The sequence below is a fragment of the Lampetra fluviatilis genome, chromosome 75, assembly GCF_964198595.1.
Source record: "Lampetra fluviatilis chromosome 75, kcLamFluv1.1, whole genome shotgun sequence".
Classification (NCBI taxonomy): Eukaryota; Metazoa; Chordata; class Hyperoartia; order Petromyzontiformes; family Petromyzontidae; genus Lampetra; species Lampetra fluviatilis.
In genome coordinates this window covers 2069453-2086657 of record NC_136349.1, presented here as the reverse complement: position 1 = coordinate 2086657, position 17205 = coordinate 2069453, and positions in this window count along the sequence as shown.

The window sequence follows — 17205 nt, the reverse complement described above, 5'->3', positions numbered from 1 at the left end:
TCTCGTTGACCAGGGCTGTGTGGAAATGCCGTCAGGGAGGCGGCTGAAATTCCTACAATCGCCTACCGTCCTGTCTCCCTTGGTCGCCGGTGTACGGGCCTTGAATAAAGTGCCGGTGACCGTACCACCGGCGTCACAAATCCTGATACCCCTTAGGTTGCGCAAACCGCTCGAAATGGGCTCCACGGAGATGGGTATCCTCCTGTCCCCGTCAAGCTACTTTTCAAGGACGAAGGGGTTGGTGGGCGCCTTGACAGCCGTGTCGGGGGGCCAGGACCTTTTTTTGCAGGTCCTCAATTCGGGACCCTTGCCGGTCGTAGTCCCGGCCGGCGCCGTTTTGGCACACGCGACCCCGGCTCCTCCACCCGAGAGCGCTGCCCCGGATGGAGGGGTCGTGGCGGGCGTGATGCGCACGGGGGACCCCGACGCATCATGGATTGCCACGTTGTGCGACGAGAATGCCTCGTTGTCCTCCGGGGAACGTCGGCAACTCCGCGACCTCATCGAGCGGTTCACCGATGTATTCAGCCAAAGTAAGTTTGATCTGGGTCGCACTACTCTTTTGGACCACCACATAGACACGGGCGACGCGGCCCCTATTCGACTTAATTCCCACCGCTTTAGCCCAGCGGAAAAAGATCATGTCCGCTCGGCTGTCGAGGAAATGTTGGCGGCGGACATCATCTCCCCATCTACTAGCCCTTGGGGTGCCCCCATTGTGCTAGTCAAGAAACGGGACGGGAGTCTCCGGTTCTGCGTCGATTTTCGTAGATTGAACAAGATCTCGGTGGCTGATGCATATCCATTGCCTCGCATGGATGATTCCCTGGACGCCCTCTCGGGCGCGCGGTTCTTTTCGACTTTAGATTTGCTCTCCGGCTTCTGGCAATTGCCACTGGATGAGGCCTCTAGACCCAAAACAGCGTTCCGCACACCCCAGGGGTTGTTCGAGTTCAATCGGCTTCCTATGGGTCTCCATTCGGCCCCGGCCACCTTCCAGCGTCTCATGGAGATGGTCTTGGCGGGGCTGCAGTGGGAGTCTTGTCTAATCTACTTGGATGACGTTATTGTTTTTGGCCGTACGTTTGGCGAGCACTTGCAACGCCTTGAGGCGGTGTTCGTCAAAGTGCGTGCTGCTGGCTTGAAATTCAAACCCCAGAAATGCCACTTGCTACAACCATCGGTGAGGTATTTGGGACACATTGTTAGCACGTCAGGTGTCGCCACGGACCCGGATAAAACGGCTTGTGTCCGGACGTGGCCGACTCCCACATCTGTCGCGGAGGTGCGTAGCTTCGTTGGCTTCGCATCGTACTATCGCCGGTTTGTCCGCGATTTTGCGACCATTGCGAAGCCACTGCACGCCCTTTCCGCCAAAGGCCAAAGGTTTCACTGGGGCGCGGAGGAGGAGGCGGCTTTTGCGGCGCTTCGCACGGCCTTGGCGGATGCGCCGCCCTTGGGGTACCCGGATTTTACGAAACCCTTCCTGCTCGATACCGATGCCAGCGACACGGGAATTGGGGCTGTCCTGGCCCAGGTGGTCGACGGGGTTGAGAGGGTGGTAGCCTATGGCAGTCGCGTTCTGTCCTCGACGGAACAGCGATATTGTGTGACCCGGAGGGAACTTTTGGCCATAGTTTATTTTGTTCAGTTGTATAGACCATATTTGTACGGTAGGCTGTTTACGGTCCGAACCGACCACGCGGCCCTGCAATATTCGCTGAAGATTAGTCAGCCCTCGAGTCAGCTGTCTCGCTGGCTCGAAGTGCTCCAGGATTACCCCTTTGATGTAATCCACAGGAAGGGGACACAGCATGGAAATGCGGACGGTTTATCCCGATTGCCGGCAGGCGGTGGGTGTGCTTGCGCCCTGGGCTCTAGCCGTTGCAAGGCCCCAGGGGACGCCGCGGCCCAGTTGGTCGCGTCGGCCGAGGCGGACACCCCTCCAGGTGCGGCGTCACCCGCGGATTTCGGCCTTGGACTTCCCCGGGAGGTATGGTCCGGCTTGCAGATGGAGGATTCCTCTCTGCTGAAGCTACGGCGCCGTGTCGGACATAAGGCCCGGAGCTCAGCTTCGTCGGCTGCCCCGGAGATCGCCGTGCATGACGGACTACTCATGCGTTGGGATGCCCAATTGGAACGCTATTGTGTGGTTGTGCCCACTAGCCTGCGTGGTAAATTAACCCGAGCCATTCACGAGAAGCTTATGCACCTTGGCTACCACAAGACCTTATTGACCCTTAAGCGGGACTATTACTGGCCGGGTGTTGAAGGTGACGTGGCACTGATTTTAAAGGGTTGCCACGACTGCGCGCGGAGGAAGGCCCCAGTTGTCCGGGACCGGGCCCCGCTGCAGTCCATCCGGGTTTCTCGCGTTAATGAGCTCGTGGCGCTCGACATTTTGGGGCCATTCCCTGCATCCCAACGGGGCCACAAATACCTCTTGGTGGGCGTTGAGTACCTCACACGTTGGCCCATGGCATGGCCTTTGGTCGATCAGTTGGCCTCTTCTATCACCGAGGCCTTCGTCCAGGGGTACGTGTTTGACAAGGGCGCGCCGGAACAATTGTTGACTGACCAGGGGCGGAATTTCTCGTCTAGGTTGCTCAAGGAGGTGTGTGACCTCCTTGGCACCAAGAAAATCCGCACCTCGCCCTACCACCCCCAGTCAGACGGGATGGTAGAGCGCTTGAACCGCACCCTTACGTCCATGCTGTGCCACCAGGTGAACACGTCCCAGTCAGACTGGGACCTGTTCGTCCCGGGGGTCTTGGCGGCGTATCGGTTGGCCCCTCATGCCTCCACGGGATTTTCGCCTTTTTATTTGATGTACGGTAGGGAACCGGAGCCCCCGGTGCACGTCCAGATGGACGTTGGCTCCTCCAAGAAGGGGTCGGCGGTGCCGACCCCTTTGAAGGTCGCGCTTGACCGGCTGCGCGAGGCGCGACAGGCCGCTGCCGAGAATTCCGCAAGCCGGCAGGCGGCTAATGAGCGGCTGCCCAAACACCAGGCAGCTGGCCTCCCGTGGATAGCGGGTCAAAAAGCGTGGCTGCATTGTCCCCAGGTCCCCGTTGGCACATCGGCCAAATTGCATCGCCCTTGGCAGGGCCCTGTGGAGGTTGTGGAGGTCCGCCGGCCGCAATGCGTCCGGATTCGGTTCGGTCGCCGGCAGTGGATAGTGCACCCGTCCCGGCTCAAACGTTATGTTCCATCTACCCTGGGGGATCCACCCCCAATTCCGGAGCGGCCGGCTGATGATGTGTCCGGCGTGCCTAACCGGCCGGGTCTCGCTGACGGAGGTGACGTCCGACCTGTGTGTGTGCCCCCAGGCCCCTCCCGAATGAGGCCGACAGAGACCCCCCGGTCACCGGAGGCCACGGCGGTGGGCCTGTTGCCCGCTGACGGGCCACCTGCATGGGAGACGGACATCATACGGGGGAGCGGGCCAGCAGCGCATACCCGCTCGAGGGGGATGCGGCTCCGGTGACGGCCCTGATGGCCGTTCAGCGGGCCCAGCCCCTGGCGCCCGTTCGGCGCTATCCGGCGGATGAGGCCTTCGGGGTCTATTTGTCTTGTTTTTTGTTGTTGCTGTTCTGCTTGAGGGGCCGTGCTGCCCTAAGGTTTAGTTTCTAGCAGCCGGTTATACCTTCAGGAACTCGTGAATATTCGGTCTTCGGTCCGGTGTGGGGCCCCGCTTGCGGGGTGCTTGCAGCCGGGTCGGCTGTTTTTTTTCACGGGGGGGGGTGATGTAGAGGAGTAGAGGAGAGTGGTGGCGTCGCGTGCGCTGTCCGGTGCTGTGACATCACGGGACGTGGGGTCGCACGCGCCGGGCAGTGCACGTGACGTCTCGCCTCAGAGGGTATTTAAGGGAGACCCCGTGACGTAAGCGGGGTCACTGGAGGAACGGGGATAGTGGAAGGGGTGAAGAGGGAACCCTTATAGTGATACCTGTTAATAAACCCTGGCGGAAGCCCCTAACTCACCTCCGTCTCCGAGTACCTCCGTCTACAACAGCAACAACTACTTAACACTTTTACAAATAGCATAATTTATGCAACTGCATCCCACAATGCTGTATATTTCACAAACACAGGCACAGAGATGAATATTTGCAGAGAATGAATGTGTGCTCATGCATGTGTCGGAAAACTGGAGTACTTGGAGAAAATTCACATGTGCAAGGGGCAACACTTCATCCCATAGAGATAGGACAGATATTATTAGTCAATGTTATGAATTCCACTGCTTAAAATGTAATTGGTTATTTGTCTCTCTCAAGCACAATTTGATTTGGAGCTGTCGATTCTGTATGAAAACTTCACTTGCAAATATAATTGATACAGATCTGATTACATCCTAAATTAATGTTTTTGTAATTTAATTTTACAATTGGGTTTTAAAAGTAATTTATCTGAGCTAATTTTATTATCGGAAATGTATTTAATTCAATATCAATTTATATTTATGCATTTTTTTCTGACATTTATTTTTGCACGAATTTATGTTTGCTTCCCTGTTGTGGTTGTTTCATTTTATTGTGGTTGCCATTTTGGTGACCGAGGTCACTCTTGAAAATGAGTCATCCTGGTGTCGCGAGTTCTCACCTGGTTAAACAAAATGAATTTCAAACGCAAAGCTGAACATTCCAAATGTGCATGTTAACTTATTTTCCATCTTACCAAATGCTCCATTTGATAAAAAAAAATCGAATTGACAACCATCATTTTTAAATTACAACACAACACAAAAGGCACAAGGACAGGAAATGCCCGACAAGGCAAATGGCCAGAAACACACTGCAGTGCTGATGGTGCAATAGATTGGAGTTAATAAGATGTGATGGGTCGTTCTGTAATGTGGGTGCACAAAAATTCTCATGATGGATTGACCAAGGTTTTTACAAGGACTCGAGAACATAGAAGATGGTGGGGAATTCCACAGACAGGTAGTACGAGGGAAAAAAAGATTTAAACAACATTGGGTTCAAAATTCCGATACCTGTTAATAAACCCTGGTGGAAGCCCCTAACTCACCTCCGTCTCCGAGTACCTCCGTCTACAACAGCAACAACTACTTAACAACTGGTGTCAGAAGTGGGGTACTCGGAGACGGAGGTGAGTTAGGGGCTTCCGCCAGGGTTTATTAACAGGTATCACTATAAGGGTTCCCTCTTCACCCCTTCCACTATCCCCGTTCCTCCAGTGACCCCGCTTACGTCACGGGGTCTCCCTTAAATACCCTCTGAGGCGAGACGTCACGTGCACTGCCCGGCGCGTGCGACCCCACGTCCCGTGATGTCACAGCACCGGACAGCGCACGCGACGCCACCACTCTCCTCTACTCCTCTACAAAAGTATTACTAGTAATTCCATGAATTTAGGGCATTCAATTATTGTCATATGTTTAACTTCGGTGTTGTGGGGCACCTTTGACTTTGATCTTCTGATTATTCATGGTGGGAGGAAGTGACTATTAAGTCTGGTTCACAACTGCTTCTAGAAATATTGCGACTTAATGATTGTAACAGTCCTTGGACAATGATCACAAAACGCCTTTGTCCTCACGATATCGACCATTCATGTTAAACAATTTCAGATCGTTTGTGGGAGGGCGAGCTACACCCCACATCGCCGTGCTTATGGTGATGGTGCATGGCGTGGAGGCGTGCGAGGTGTAAAAATCCCGGGTTGTTGAATATGTAGTTGTTGAAACCAGCTTTATTTGGGTGTAACTCATTCTGAGTCCTTTAAAGCTTCAATACAGAACACGCCGCAGCTTTTGCTGTGAGCAGGCTCTGAGCATTTACTCCTCGTAGAAACATGCGTTTAGATTATATATATTATTTTGCTCGTATAAAAGCTATAATTTGTGGCGAGGTCGCTTTTGAAAAAAAAGCTAATAGCTCGGTGGGCTTCAGTTGGCAATAAAACAATTATATAGTATTATTTGTGTATATATATTTTTAAGTGATTTGTTTATCTTTACTATACTTTGCAGTCCTATCGTGGTTTTGTATTGTTTGTTTAAAAAAAGAGCTTCATAGCTCATCGGATTCCTCCAGTATAAATACATATTCTGATTCTGATTTTAATTTGAAGTAAAGCTCTGCTCGTAAACGAAGACTTTGTCGAGCTTATGCTTAAAGAATATCTCCCGAGCACACAAATACACAAATTACTCGGTGAGATGGCCATTACATCAAGACGTGCTGAGCAGGACAGCTTAAAGTCAACGTGTCTTTACGTAATACAAGTCTATACAACATTATCGAAAGCTTGCTGCTATTCAGTTGGTAAATGTACTTTTAACATTACGTAAAACACATTATTTTTATAACAACACAGATATATAAATCACACATTGTCCACTTATGTAGTGTGCTACTTATAATCTCCCAAAAGAAACTGATTACTAGGACCCATTTCTTAAAGAGAGGGTCCTTGCCGATAACATTTGTCAGTTCAACAGCATTGGTTCAAGCAAGCCTGAATGCTGATCAGACATTTAATGTGGAATCCGGATCCAGAGTGTTTGTGCTGAACGCATGCCACACGATCTTCTTGGATATATATCACAGATTATCTGATAATCTACTTTGATACATATGCAGTCATTTTTCGAGCACACTTTAGAGAATTGAATTTTTTGTCTCGGTGAATTGCAACATTACTATTGGCCATGCTAATAACAATGTAGAGTCACACTGGGTGCAACACAGGAATTCAATGCGTGAAAATGACAGTCACCCATCAGCACAGGTGGGGGCAGCAGAGAGACTGGGTGGTACACTGAGACATCTCTTCTTGGGCACCAAAGGTATTTTCACGAAGAGACACGAGGAGGTGGTCATGGTAGGCTGGGTTGTCTTGGTTACACGTCTATTCACATATGTTCGTCAGCTAGTTTTTGTTATCGTTAGACTTTGAACAAGTGCAGTTCTGAATGTAAATTTGCAGCACTTACTGAAAATGTCACGTTATTAAATCACTTTTTATTACGACTTGCGTAGGTCTTGTGTGGTTTATTAGTCAATGTGTAATAAAGCTCGTTGAGGCGACTTCGGGAATCCGTCTTTTATTCAACTTATATCACGGCTTCCCTTCACACTGCTGACCGGCAGCGTGAGAGGGATAAATAAAGAGACGCACTGGCCCGTGGCAACCCGGAGCCCCGCTCCCACGTGGCCCCTTTCCTCCGTTCTCTTTCTGACCACGTGTCGTTCGTCTCCACCCCCATTTAATACCCGGGTCACGTGGCACGTTTCCACCAATCCTGGTTAGCCTCCATGGAATGTTCCAGGCTCCCTCGTAAGCTCCCGGGACCATGCCCCTGACTCATCTCCCCATTGACTGGCCAAAGCCAGCAGAACCAATCCTTACAGCTGTCACCTTTCCATTACGTCAGGGCCACGCCCCTAGGCTTCCCCCAATTGGCTATAGACCAGGACCGGCAGAGCCAATCATCGTGACGAGTTGTAATCTTTCTAGATTTGAAGCTTTCGTGACTGCAAGGATTCATACTCTTAGTTCTTTCGGTAAAGTCACGTAGTTAAAAAATTTAAATTTAAATTAATAAAAATAAAACAATAAAAATCACGACGTTTCGGAGGCAACACAAAGCCAACCTGATTTCTAAATTCAACCTTCTATCTAAGAAGAAATCAGAGCCACAAATCACAAAGCTGGATGTCAACAAGAATGTTATTAATCAGAGTAACATACCAATTTCTGACAATCTGAAAACGGTACTGGCCAAAGGACTAAATTTCGCTGTCACCCCTAAATATATACCAGTAGAGGATGTCATTTCTCAGGTTGATGTTGCCCTCAGAGGCATAGGACACATCCATGCGGATGTAGCAAGAGCTGAAATAGCCACGATTCTTAAGAATGCTAAGAAACCCACTAGTAACATTAGCAAAAACGAACGCTCTGAACTCGCGAACTTAAAAAAGAGAGATGATATAGTCATCCTCTCGGCAGACAAGGGCAATGCCACGGTCATCATGGATAAAGAATCATACAACAACAAAATCCTGGACCTACTTAATGATGGTAGTTACTCCAAAATTAAAAGCGATCCTACTAACAGCCTAACGACAAAAACCAACAGGATCATCACTAGTTCGACTTCACTAATTGAACCAACTAAACGTCCCTCTCTAAAACCCTCGGCTGCTAGACCTCCCAGACTCTATGGTCTTCCCAAGATCCATAAAGAAGGCACCCCGCTACGACCCATCGTGTCAACGATTAACTCCCCTACCTACAAACTAGCCCGTTTTCTATCAGATACTCTACTTCCCTTCACTGGCAAGACCTCTTCGGCAGAACTCAACTCAACCCAACTAGTCTCTTTGGTCAAGGACATGGTACTATCTCCTGATGATATCCTCGTCAGTTTTGATGTAGTATCTCTGTTTACCAAAGTTCCAGTGCCTGACACCCTAACAATAATCGAGGACTTAGTCCAACATGGATTGAATTCGGATGGACCTGCGCTGGTTAGGCATTGCCTCACCAACACTTATTTTACCTGGAATGGCACCTTCTACAAACAGAATGAGGGTACCCCTATGGGCTCGCCCTTGTCAATAGTGATAGCCAACATGTTCATGGAAAAGTTTGAATCAGACGCCATCCAGACATCCACCCTGCGTCTTTCCCTGTGGAAGAGGTATGTGGATGACACTTTCGTCATTTGGCCACATGGCCTCCCAGCATTGAACCACTTCTTGGACCACATCAATTCCAGACATCCATCCATCAGATTCACCATAGAAGTGGAGAAAGATGTCAAACTACTATTCTTAGATATTCTGTTTGAGAGGAGACCTGGCGGATTATTGGGACATTCTGTCTACAGGAAAGCAACCCACACAGATTCCTACTTGAAACCGGATTCTCACCACCACCCATCTCAAAATAATTTTCTCATCAAAACGCTATACCACAGAGCTCATGGCATTTCTGACCAACACCACCTGGCCAGTGAATTGAGACATGTACATCGGGCCCTCAGGATGAACGGATACTCTGAACGCACCATCCGCCAAGCTGTTTCTCCCACCATACAGAAACAGCCACTTGAAACTCCGATCAAAACTGTCACATTACCATACATAGCAAGCGTGACCAAAAAGATCTCCAAAATTCTAAATAAACATAAGGTCCAAGTCCGATTCAGTACAGTACATAAAATCAGTGATCTAATTCCATCTGTGAAGGATGTCATCCCTGACTTGCAATACCCTGGAGTCTATAAACTGAGTTGCAGCTGTGGTGACTGTTACATTGGGGAAACGAAACGTCATGTCTCTGATCGTGTCCGCGAGCACAAGTCAGATTTGAAACACGGCAAAATTGAGTCGTCCGCCGTTGCCGATCATTGATACAACGCGGTGGGCTCTCATGAGATTGTTTTCTCCGAGACTAAGATGCTCTGCAAACCTTCTGGCCACCATCAAAGGTTTGTACACGAAGCCATTCAGATATACAAACACAGACATAATTTCAACCGTGATGATGGGTACAAACTTAGTAATCATTGGAAAGATGTTATCAACCATGCAAAAAAGATTTAATTACACATTTTTGGACCATCTTATCTGACAGGCACTATTTTACTTCACCGAGTGTTAACATCCCTAACGTTCAACAGTACTCTTTATTGTCAGCCAACACTGATATAAAAATGGGCATTTCCGTTCCTTTTCTATTATGTACATCCACAGTGACTTGCGCACAAACACGTCCCTGACCACGACCACGAGTACCCCGTCCCTCTGTTGCCCCCCCCTCCCAATGCGTTCCATTCATCCCACAGTGACTTGCGCACAAACAGCATAACAAAGAGCGGCTTAATCGTATTTAATTAATTTACCCACCCAGCAGTATAACAAAAGCAGTATCTTCTTGGTTCTTTCGGTAAAGTCACGTAGAAGGGAAGTAATAAAATAATAAAAATAATAAAAATAAAACAATTCTCACGACGTTTCGGCTACAACGCAAGCAGCCGTCTTCAGGTGAAGAATGAGACAATATCAAGCTAGGAGCTTATATATAAACTGGGTTGAAGGTGGAAGAGCGCCTTAACAGAAGGAATCTGCATATGAAGAGGAATTTAGCATATTCATGGAAAATGCGTAGGAGGTGGGAGGGGGGTTTCAAAGTCAAATTATGCCCATGCATTATGCAGGATCAGTAGCACCAAGGGGGGTGCAGGGAGTAGCATTTTGGAGATCCTGATTAAACACAAGATCCAGGTCCGATTCAACACAGTACATAAAATCCGTGATCTGGTACCGTCTGTAAAAGATGTGGTTCCAGACATACAGTACCCTGGTGTCTACAAACTAAGTTGCCTCTGTGGTAGCAGTTACATTGGGAAAACCAAACGACATGTCTCGGACCGCATCCGTGAACATAAAGCTGACCTGAAACACGGTAGGACAAACACCTCAGCCGTGGCAGATCACTGTTACAACTCAGTGGGCTCACATGACATTGACTTCTCCAAGACAGAGGTTCTCTGCAAGCCATCTGGCTATCATGAGAGATTCGTTCATGAGGCGATCCACATATACAAACACAGAGACAATTTTAACCGAGAAGATGGATTCTGGCTTAGCAATCACTGGAAGGACGTAATAAACCATTTCGATACACATTAGGGTGGGTAGAATAATACATAATGTTATGTTGAAATGTATAAGGTATAGGGTGGTTTATAGCAATACAGTATATAATTTAACGTTGGGTTTATCTATGGCAGTATATAGTACGGTATATGCTCGTGTGATGTAAGAGAATAAAGTTTAGATGGAAGCATATTATATAATTTTTACGACGTAGAATTGTAATGTATGTTGCTGTTAGTAACTCAGCTTATTGTAGAGTATAGTAAGTATACTGATGGTGCTATGCAGTTTATACTTTAGTTTTTTATGTAGTTTATACTTTAGTTTTCTACGTGTTGTTTAGTAACTGCAGCTACATATCATTAACATTCCTTTCCTTTGTTAATGCTACTCCCTGCACCCCCCCTTGGTGCTACTGATCCTGCATAATGCATGGGCATAATTTGACTTTGAAACCCCCCTCCCACCTCCTACGCATTTTCCATGAATATGCTAAATTCCTCTTCATATGCAGATTCCTTCTGTTAAGGCGCTCTTCCACCTTCAACCCAGTTTATATATAAGCTCCTAGCTTGATATTGTCTCATTCTTCACCTGAAGACGGCTGCTTGCGTTGTAGCCAAAACGTCGTGAGAATTGTTTTATTATGTTTTATTTTTATTATTTTATTACTTCCCTTCTACGTGACTTTACCGAAAGAACCAAGAAGATGAATCCCTGCAGTCACGAAAGCTTTAAATCGAAACAAAAGCAGTAGTTGACCATTTCACAACTCCTCCTCCCCCGCTGCCCTTCCTGGCTCCTCCCCCCTTAACCACTATATAAGGTACAGATATTTAGCTGTGACGGTTTCACCTGAAGACGGGGACTTGTGTTGCCTCCGAAACATCGTGATTTTTATTGTTTTATTTTTATTAATTTTAATTAAATTTTTTTACCTACGTGACTTTACCGAAAGAACTAAGAGTATGAGTTGTAATCTGTCAACGACCCGGATATAACCTCACATTACAAATGTATCGATCAACATTTCTGAGGTTTCCTGTTGGTGAGGTCTCTGAACTGCAGAGGTTTAATGATTAATACGTAATAAACCCATCCCCAAAACTGATTATTTAATTATTAAGACTACATGACGTAAATAACTGATCATTTCGTGTTTTACCTGAGTTAGATTTCCAGCCATGGGTACCATCAATGGTGGGAAATTCCTGAAACAGTCCTCTGTCCCCACCCTCCCGTCACCATCAAGCACCAACCATTGTGATGCAGTACAGTCAAATAATCCCAATGACTGAGACAGTGGAGAGACCTATAAGACGTAAGATTGATTAGGGGCCCGACGTTATTCATAGTCACAATGTACTGTTATTGAGTGAATGCTGTTACACGTGACTCTACGTGACACAGTGTTAGAAAAAATAAATGGAGAATCATCCTTGAAGTGGACGTCACCTCCAATGCGTGCAAGGGAGCCGGTACACCCTTCTCGCCCTGTCGCACTTCACGTCCAGAGACGCTGTGTGCCACAGTCTCCTGCTGCCCACATTCGCACTGCGGACTGTCATGAAGTAGGACCCATCAATGTTAAAAGCTGCACACACCCCCTGATCACAGCGGAAGTGGTTCAACTGGATCCACTTATGATGGTGAAAGCCGCACACGTGCACAGAGGGATCACCAATGAGGTTCTGGTTATGCAGACCGATGTGTCTCCAGTCTGCGATCTAGGGACTGTGGACATAACGCATCCTCAGGTTTAGGGGTTTTGGTGACACCCAAACTGGTTATCGGGACTTCAGAGGTACAAGTAGATGCTTTGAAATATCGACGTGGAGAGATAACGCCAGTGCTGCATGCGCATTGTCCAACATCTTGGTCACTGTCGTTTGGTGGCGAACTGGCAGCCACAATAGTGGGGCTGTCATCATTGCACCAGAGATTGTTCTCATGGTGACATTCCGTTGAATGTCCACCGATTGTCTGTTAACCGATGGATTCCATAGGGGTGATCATCATTATTCTACAGATTATCACAAAGTTTGGCCCGCCCTATGTTGAGCCGGCCAGCTGTGCCAGACCATTCCGTGAACACAACTTGCTGTATTTTTTTAAGCTGTTGACGGAATGTCAGACTCCTCTCCAACGTAACTCCAAAGAAGCCAGGCTCTGCATCCTACATTAGCAACCGGGCGTTCAGATGCACTTTTAGCTCGTAGTTGTCTGCAATGGTGTGTAGGTGAAACACACTGGAAAATGTCTTGCTCGTGCTTGGCTGTCTCAATTTGCTGCAGTACTGTAATCTGCTAGCATGGCCAGATGGCTGTTCAAGGTACATTCAAGGCTGCCAAAATCACAGGCTTGGGATGTGAGGCAGATGTCTTCCACATATACAAATCGTCATGACTTTGCAGAGGTATTCGATTATTTTGCATTGGCAAAAAGCTGACCTTGTTGGTGGACATTCGGAAGCAGCCATCTTGAGAGGCTCACTGCTGCTCACTTCTGAGCTTGGCAGGACTCGGGACAAGTTGAAGAAAAGTAATTTAGTACATTTGTTCATGCATGTGTAGTGTGTAGCTCGGAGACACTTACAGTTGGAGACACTATAATTAGTATAGCCTTCACGGGTACAAGAGATAACTGTGCTACAATCAGGACAGCTAACATATTGCCTGACCAACAATGCCGACGAGGTGAAGACGGTGACGAGGACTGCAGCAGCACGACGGTTCCACTCCAAACAGCCCCGAACCCTCACTCGGGGCTTTCCTTTATACACCCAGCATGGCCTCGCTCCCCCATCGGCCACGCCGCCCTTCGAGAACCCACCAGGTTCCCGAGCTTTACCACACGTACCCTCTTTGTCCTCCTTGACTCACGTCCCTCTCTCCAGCTCATCACATCATGCTGGTGGGCAGGGCCACGACACCTCCTATTCCCTTCTGTGCCAGCAACCAGCGCTATGCGCCACAGTGACCCATTCCATGTCACTACACATGTATGAAGGCTATCACAAAGGCACTAAAGTTTCACAGATACAGGCTGCAATAGTTTCACAGTAGGGGGCGATGTTGCTGTGTAATTTGTGGGCAATTTTACTTGGAAAATTTGGACAATGTAGCCGGCACACAATGACCTGGTCCTGAATGTTGCCAGGGATCTTTATTGTCCATTGTGAAGCGGACGGCACAGAGCCGTATTTTATGTTTGATAAGCACTGCAGCTGTAATGATTGGCGGCCACCCGGCTTAATCTGCAATCCTCTAACAAGGCCGCTACTGATGAGCCACGTCACTGCCTGCTGCCAGTTCATCGCAGCTACATTGGGGAAATGAAGTTGCTGTCAGAATGCTACTGTTGTGGTGCAATGGTTCGCACGCTAGACTTGCAATCCATTTACTAGGTGAAATGGTGGGTTCACCATATCAGTAGTATAAATAGGTGGACCACAGTCTATCAGCAAGTCGCGTGCTGTGGAGTAAAGTGTGGCTACTTCCACCTCTTCCACGACATCTGGCCAACATGGAAGAGTTTGTGAACATTGCACCCAAGCTGGGCTCTGAATATTTCGCTATCATGGAGGTTCATTCGCAATTAATTGCAGAGCCGCAAATTTACCTTTTATTGTGGTAAAGCCATTGAAATGCCCTGACTTCTATTTAATTCTTCTCGAATTACACGAGATACATTTCATCATTGGTGCTTGGTGGAACATTATTGTGAAAACAATTATCCTGGTTGGCTGCCACTACACCTGCCCACTGGTAAAGTTCAACGTATAATAATATTAATAACGATACTAATAATAATGATATTATAATAATGATGATAACCGATAATACATTGTCCTAAACACATTATTTTTTATTATAAAAGACACTTACAGATAATTGTTCAAATTTGGAGCATGACACTGGCAAACAATGGCTCACTCGGTTCTAATTACGTCAGGGGATCTCTGATGTCCACTCTGAATCAGACGGGAGAGTAAGATTGCATACAACCTCAGTGGTGACCAGGACGGCCTGCTGGAATCAAACCGCCAACCTCCCCAACAAGTGGTGAACGCGCTGCTGCCGGGCCCAGTCACCATCACAATGATCCCCTGTGACATCCCTTGATTGATGTTACCGTGGCCATTTCGTTACGTCACATGCCCTAAGCCAGTGTTCCTAACCCGTGGTTCAATCAGTATGGAAAGCAAACTCAGACAAATATTATACACATTCGTCTTTTTAGTCTGAGGAACTCAATGTTCATTGGAATTATAAAGGAAATGTACTCCAAAGCAAATATTCTAATAACGTAAAGTATTAAAAAATCAAACTATAAAAATCTGCAGGACAGTGTGTGAAAAATAATATCGAGTGAAATGCAATTCATGCTAAATTAAATAGGTGATATTGTCCTATTTAAGTTTGTTATAATATATATGAGGTATTGGGAACAGTATTCTCTGACAAGCTGAAAAGGACGCAAAAAAAACGTGGAAAGATTAACATTTACAATTACACTGAGAGACAGACAGCAACACGTAGAGTAGAGAACACACACAGGGTAGATTCATCACATTGATCTCCATCCTCCAGTGGATATATCATGATTATGATTAAATTGAAAGACGTAAACACGTGGATTAGATTGTATTTGCAGGGTAGAGACACCATCCTCACGTTTATGTCCATCCAGGAGTGGATATACCATAATGATAACATGGAGAGATGCATGCGTGGGATCACAGCGAGGAACAAGTGGATTAGACAACTCACACTGTCAGGGCCGAAATGAAGTTACGAGGGGGCTCAAGATGATAGGGAGTTACAGCCTAAGTATGCATTACATACAAGAAAAAACGAAGTAGTCAAATATATGTATTTGCCGATGTTAAAATGAACACATTTATTCGACTCCAGGTAAATTTATCTCCATTTCTTCAAACAAACAAAACAAGTTGACCTCATAGCCGTAGCAAAGTCGTGCGTGAGTGGTGCCATCGTAACGCGAGAGGGCCTCACGAGCCTCTGGGCTAACCCGGCCCTGCACGCAGCTTAGACACAACATCACCATCATCACCGCACTGATTGCTGAACATAAATAATCAACTTATATCGCCGTACTTTACAATGCACTGATCCACAACCAGTGCGATGAAGTATGGCCAAACGGCAAGGCGCGGGTGGTGGCACCCGCCACGAAGACGACGCCGCCCACAGAGAGCGCCGTGGCCCCAGCTCGGCGCGGCACTCACGGCCACGACTGCACGGGGGGGGGGGCGAGACGTCGACTCCGTCAGGTGAAGAACCACGACGCGCTGCTGCCTCGCCCTCAGCAGGGCTCCTCACTCGCCAGCCGTGGACTTCACCGTCACCAAAGATGCCCCTCCCGTGCAGCCTCTAACAGACTGTTGGGGCGAGTGATGTTCGTAGCGAGCAGCTATGCAGGCCGGCACGGCATGCGACGGGGTGGGTCGCCAGCACCACGCCCGGCCGCCTTTGTCTTCCTCGTGGCAATGTTTGTACACTGCTACACGAGGGTCTCATTTGTGGCTGAGTCGACCTAGGGGATGCTCAGATAATCGTCACTGGGTCACCGGGTTCGTATCGCAGCGCGCTAACTGTTACACCACCGCTCCCCATTCATCACCAGCAGCCATGCTCAGTCCACTGCTGGAGGAAAGCTTCGCCAATCGTTGCCCAACGTCGATTCAGGCTCCGTCTGAGGGGCCGAGTTCATTTAAAACTTTGAGCTCTAAATCGCTCCCCAAGCAACAGAAATGTTTAATACGACGACAGAAAATGCAAATGTTGTTTTCAATGAAATCTTCCAGATGTGAAATGATAATTATATATAAACAACTTTATCTGCATATGATAAATATGATGAACGCTTGAGAGAGAGAACGAAGCGATTCGTTGTTGATTCCCAGAATCGACTTGGCCCCCACCGACACGACAATTTCCCATCCTCCCCGCATCCGCTATCACAATCAACAATTCGCAGGGACAGACGTTCCATTACGTTGGTAAGTGCACAACGTTATTAAACCAATCGAGGGGTTTAATAACAAATCAAGGAGTTATCCATCGCGTTACCGTGACTCGAGCCGCTTGATCGATGTCAACGCGAGGAGAGTCGAGGCGTCGTTTTGACGGCCGGGGCGTGAGACCATCTCCCTCTTCACGCCAATCCCCCCGTCAAAACCGATACACAAGCAGACAATTGGCCTCATTCACTCCCATACTGTTCGATAACTTTTGTTTGCTGATGACTGTGCTCTGGCTGCTGACTCAAATAAAGATCTACAGGACAGTATGGACCACCTCTCCTCAGCCTGCAACAACTTCGGCCTAACAATCAGCACAAAGAAGACTGAAGTCCTATACCAACCTGCTCCTGGGAAACCCTACACTGAGCCAACCATCTTTTTGAATGGGCAAAAGCTTTCAGCCGTTGACAAGTTTACTTACCTTGGTAGTACACTGTCTCGCGCTGTGCACATAGATGATGAAGTTAACATCAGGATTGTCAAGGCCAGTGCGGCCTTTGGACGTCTACGTGACTCG